Raw genomic sequence first — 6,000 nt, 5'->3', positions numbered from 1 at the left:
TGCCAGAAAAATATTTGTCAGATTTTATTCTAATAATGGACAAAGGAGAAAAGCCTAGGGGTGGGTTGCTTCCCAGTAGGAGGAGAATAGGGCTAAAGATTCCTAACAATTATTCCATTTTGGTAGTAGCCTTATCTAACCAAGCTGAAAAGGGACCTTGTTTGAAACTAAGGGAACTATACTATAAAAAAAAAAACAAAGAGAGAAAGTGTGGCATATTGACTAGATGGCTACCCTTAAAGACAGGAAGATGTGGGTTTGAGTCCTGCCTCTGAAATGTGCTTGCTGAGTGACTCTGGACAAGTCACTTAACCTCTTAGTATTTTAGGTAGCTGAGACTCTAAGTTTCAAAAAAGGTGTTGACTTGCAATGGCACAGTTTCTTCTCGCAATCAAAGGTCCAGTTCCTATTTCTAAAGAGATCTTGAAAATGTTTCTCATGCAAGAACCAAAATAGCTAAGCCTACCCACACAAGTAAGCCCTGGATAATAACCAAATTCTCATTTTAGTAACTGAGGATTATATCCCAGAGTCATGTCTTCAATGTGAACATTGTAAACCATTGAATAGAGGGTGAATCAGCCATCAACACAATTCCTATTTCATAATTTCCCTTTTTATGTCTAACAACAGTGATAGTATTCTCTGTTTAGATGAGGTAACCGGACATTCCATGATTTGGAACTTGGGAAGGGTGGGGTCCATTTCAGAACTTTTGGAAAAGAAATCCAGAAGCCACCTCCATTCTTCCAGGCTCTGATGCTTGGCTGTGATGTTGATTGCATGGCACTAATGACTTTCTTTAGGGTTTGGTATGAAAGGCCCCATAGAAATTAAAGTTTCACATACTGATCTCCACTGCTCTGCTTAATTTATTATCTAGTGGCTGTTACTCTGAGGGCTCCAGGAACAAAATGGGATCTGCCAAGAGAGATTCCTTGATAACTGGGCTGCGTGTCTGGAAAAAGGAAAGCCATGTAATCAAGGGTGTTGGGAAAGGCCACCCTCAACTTCATCACTGCCTGGCAGACAAGTGACCACTATATTCTTTTCCTTGGCCCTTTCCAGAGTTCATGGGCTGATTATGGATTGTGTTACATTTTCACATCTCAAAATGACTTAGAGAAGACACTTAGGAAAACAACGGTTGATTTTTCGAGATCCCTTTTTAATCAATCTCATCATCCCTGAGGCTTTAGATCCTTCAGATTTTGTACAAGAAATTCTTTTTTTAAAAAATATCCAGGTATAAATGAAGAAGGCTTTATTTGAAAAATTAAAATTCTCAGTTGTACCCACATATCCAATTTCTCTTAGAAAAAAAAATGTTTCTTATGAGTTTGTTTGTTTTAAACATTCGCACTTTGGTCAATATGAGATTTGATCATAGAATCACAGATTTAGAGTTGGAAGAGATTTTATAGGTCAACATGTCCAAACCCTTCATTTTACACACGATAAAACTGAGTCCTGCAAAGGTTAGATGATTGCCCTAGGATCCCAAGTAGAAAATGGCTGAGGTCAGATTCAACCCCATGTCTTCCTGATTCCACATTCACCCCGTCCACCACACAATAGCACATCGTGGTACATAAAATGTTTTACTAGGAAGTTTTAAATGAGCTCAGTGTTTTGTTTTTTCAGACATTATTTGGGCAGGTGAGGATTAGAGGAAGATGTTTCTAGGAAAGCAGTTCTCATTTCTCAAAAATTACTAAATCAGGACTTAAAATGCCACTTCTACTCACTCCGTTTTAAGAAAAAATTAATTTAATCCCAAATCTGTAGATTTAAAGAGATAGTCTCTGTTGTTATTGTTGTATGTTTGTTACTAGACTCTTTTGTTGAACGAATTATTCTGGAATTAATTCAGTTGATTGGAGGGAAACGGTTTTTATTGAGGTTTCAACTTAAGAATGTTAAACAAGGCACTGTCCTAGGTGCTAGGGCTACAAAGCAAAAAGGAAAGCAATCTCTGCCTCAAGGGGCTTATAGTTTATTGGGAAGGATGGTGCCTTTTTTTAAAGTTTGGCTTCTTTTTGTTTTAGCATTTAACTTTGGCTTAATCAGATCGTAACTTTATCGGTGCATCTACTAAAAAGCAAATCGTGCTTTCAAAGGAAAGAACTTATAGGTTGCAAGGTGCAGTTGGCCTGATAGAGAGGGCACTGAGCTTGAAGTCAGGAAGACCTGAGTTTGAATCTCATTTCAGACAACTACTCACTGTGTGACACTAGGCAAGCCATTTAATCTCTCCAAGGTTAACTTTGTAAAGTGAAAGGCTTCCAATAGATGGTCTCCCACATCCTTACTAATTCTAGATCTATAATCCTGTGTATGAGAAAGACCTGTATTCAAATCCTTTGTGACACCAAACAAGTCACTGAAACTCTAGAGTTTCCTCATCCTCATGTACCAGCAGCTCTAATGGGTTTTGATTCCACAAACATCATGCTTTGCACCAGGGCATGTGCTGTCTCCAGTTGTTCTGATCTATGTCTGGCCACTGGATCCATGTGGCTCCACAGGAGAAAGTGAGTTTGGTGACTTTGCACAGCCTCCCTCACTTAAATCCAATTCACTTTCAAGGCATGGCATCACCTTTCTGATGTCACAGTTCTCTTCGAGAATGAACGACAAACCACTGACATGCTGTGTGGTCCCCCTTTTCCATTTCCTTTTTTTATGTTATGTTTTCCTATTAAATTGTAAGCTCCTTGAGGGTAGGAACTATTTTCCCCCTTATTTGTATCCCCAGCACTTAGCAGAGATCCTGGAATGTAGTAGGGGCTTAATAAATGTCTGTTAACTGTTATTGAATTAGAACTTCAATAGTCTTACCAGATCACAGCCCTGATCTCCAGTAATATCTATTCATTTATTCATTCAATATTCATTAAGCTTCTACTACATACAGAACATCATGTGCTGGGGACATGTAACCATCCCTTGCTTGAATTAGGAGGCAGTGTAATATGGCAAACCTGTTCCTCTGAAATCAGAGAATCTGGTTCTAAATCCCTTCTCTGATGCTTGTGACGTAGGGCAAGTCACTTAATTTCTTTGGATCTCAGTTTTCTCTTCATTATGATAAGCAGACTAGTTGAATTTTGTGGACCCTTCTAGCTACAAATTTTATGATACTTGCCTTTGCCCCCAGATTAGGCAGGGAATAAGACCCAATCCTAATGATTGCTTTAAAGGCAATATGACATGAATGTATTTGAGAATTGCAAAACACAATCCCCTGTGATGCCCAAGAGGTCTTAAAGGTTTACCACCAGAATAAAAAATTTCCTAGAGGAAGTAGCTCTTGGATCATAGTTACCTTTCTTGAATTCCTTTACCTTCTCCTTAGCCTAGTTCTGCCTTTCTCATTAGTGAGCCATAGCATGGTGGTGAAGAGCACAGACGTAGTCAAGGGAACTTGACCCCCTGCCCCCAATTGCCAGTGCTCTAACCCATCTGCACATGGAATGTCTGGGAGTTGCATCACCTTCCCCTGTGTACTCTCAGGCTATAAAGCATTCAGCTTCACAAGCAAGCCTTGGCTCCTTGGGTCCATCCTCCTATCTCAAGCCAAAGCAAGTGGGACCATTTGGGTTATATTCAAATGCCGTTTTCACTCAACCTCAGGGTTCCATCTGTTTGCTATCCAGTAGGCACATTCCATTGTGGTTTTGTTATCATTTTTTTCTGCAAACATGTAGCAATATATAAAGAGAATCTAGGTGCTTAGGGAGAAATATATATGTATGTATATATGTATATATATATTCATATATTTGTATACACACATCTAGAGATAGATAGATAAATAGATAGATGATAGATGTATCTTTTGTTGTTGTTGAGTTTGTTGCTGATTGAGCTCAGGTGATTTATTAAAAGGCTTCCCTTTGAGACCCCAAGGCCCGTAAATACCTAGTTGACATATGGTCAGAATAAGGAGCTGTTAAGGCAGATTCAGTTACAGCAATTCTGAAATAGAATAAAGGCTTAAGTGCTCATCTGTGATTCAGCTTTTCAGAGTATTCTTTTTTAAAAATGATATATCTGGTTTTTCTCAATAGCATATTGAAAGGGATGATGTGGGGTGGAGAGACATGAGGCCCAAAATCACAGAATCATATATTTAAATCTACGCCAAAGTACAATGGGCTTCAAATTTCTCTTTCATAGTACTATAACTTAGAGGTCATCAGATCCATCCCTCTCACTTTATCTAAGAGGAAAATGAGTCACAGAGAGTTTAAGTGATTTGCCCAGGGTCATACAGCTAATAGGTATCTGAGGCAGGATTTGAGCTCAGGTCTTTCTGATTGCCAATCTAGTGCTCTGGGCACTGTGTCACCATGCCCATGTCTATTCTTTTATTCTAGCAGAACCAAAGTGTATTCCATGGAAATGAGAAAAATGATTATTTCTCTCTTATATTAATAATTCTTTAGCATTGGGGAGATTCAGGATTTTTTCCCTTTCTGTTTTCTCATTCAGAAATCAGCCCTTCACAGGTTATTCAGCCGGCATCTGAAGGACATTGCTGATAATGAATTTGTGGGAGGTAAACTGTTTTCTACTCAGACTTAGGTGGGAGTTACATTCTGTATCTCGATCGCCCAAGTCAGGGAGTCATCTGGGAGTAAGAGTGACCTACTCTGTCTCTGTCACCAAGTCCTTCATTACAATAGATCCACCTCTCACAATATTTATTCTTATTAATTGTTAACCAATCAGAGTTGATTGCCATCGGTTGGAAACACCCATGCTTCCAAGGGCATATAAGCCTCAGGAAACCACCATGATTAGTCTTTAGTTCATGAGAGATGACTAGATGACCAGTCCACTTATTAATTACTTGCTAGCCATAACTAATAAAGTGATTATTCAGAAATTATGTCTCTTGAACTTTTTGTACACCACAAAAAACTCAAGCCATAAATAGGCAAGAAAATTTTAATGTACCAGCAGCCTAATACTTGTTCCTTGGAGGACTTAGGAGATTTTAGTGGTATAGGCCCTTCCTGCCAGATAACCGCACCCTGGGCAACAGAACAGGTCTTTGTTTTCCATTCTCTAAGATCTTAAAGCTCAAAGACTGAAAACCATCCATCTTGACATATTCATGTGGTCCTCTAATTTAAGAAACCACGGGATAAAAGCAAGTGATTAGGAGGGACATTTCTTGTGCTTCTGATGTTCCCAGGGGCATCCTAAGGGAGCAATCAGGAGAGTCCCAAGTCAAACTAAGAGCCTGGCAGAACAGAGATTCCTTCTAGAAATCATGTCAAAAGCAATGGATGTGAAAATGCTTTTCGTACTGATGTCAGGCTTTCTATCATTTTTTTTTCTGGATAATTAGGCTGTCTTTCCCTATAATTTTTGAGCTTTTCTGAAGATGGCTTCCTTCATGGAGATTTGCTAATTTGAAACAGGACTCTGGGCAGAGCAGCAAGAACTTCATTAATAGGATGACCTTCAAATTGAAATAAAAGGGATGAAGAAAATAATCATTGTAGAAAGACTCGACAGCTCTATCTCTGGAGTATTTCTAAAGCAAAGAATCAAAGGTTCTGAGTTGGAAGGAAAGACCTTGGAGGTCATCCAGCCCAAGTCACTCATTTTACAAAGGAGGAAACTGAGGTCAAAGCACTTTGCTCAAGGTCACCCAGAAAGTAGGCATCTGACTTGAGATTGAGATTGAAGTCTTCCAACTCCAGAGTTAAAACTAAAGTGGTCCTCTTCTTGTTCATTTTTCTAGTCAGGATACAGGTCAAGAATTTGTATGCTTAAGAGACCCCCTTCCCCCGCAAAGGACCACAGGAAGTGAATCAAGCCTGTGCCCATAATGCAGAATTTAGCAAACCTGGAACAGCATGATAAAATGTATGTAAGTTTGAACTTGTAGTCAGAAGCATCAGGGTTCAAATGCCACTCCTGGCTCTTACTAACTATATAAACCTGGGCAAATTCTTTGAGTCTCAGTTTCCTCATCTATAA

This window comes from Notamacropus eugenii, chromosome 7, assembly GCF_028372415.1.
Source record: "Notamacropus eugenii isolate mMacEug1 chromosome 7, mMacEug1.pri_v2, whole genome shotgun sequence".
Taxonomy (NCBI): Eukaryota; Metazoa; Chordata; class Mammalia; order Diprotodontia; family Macropodidae; genus Notamacropus; species Notamacropus eugenii.
Note: the sequence above shows the minus strand (reverse complement) of the source record.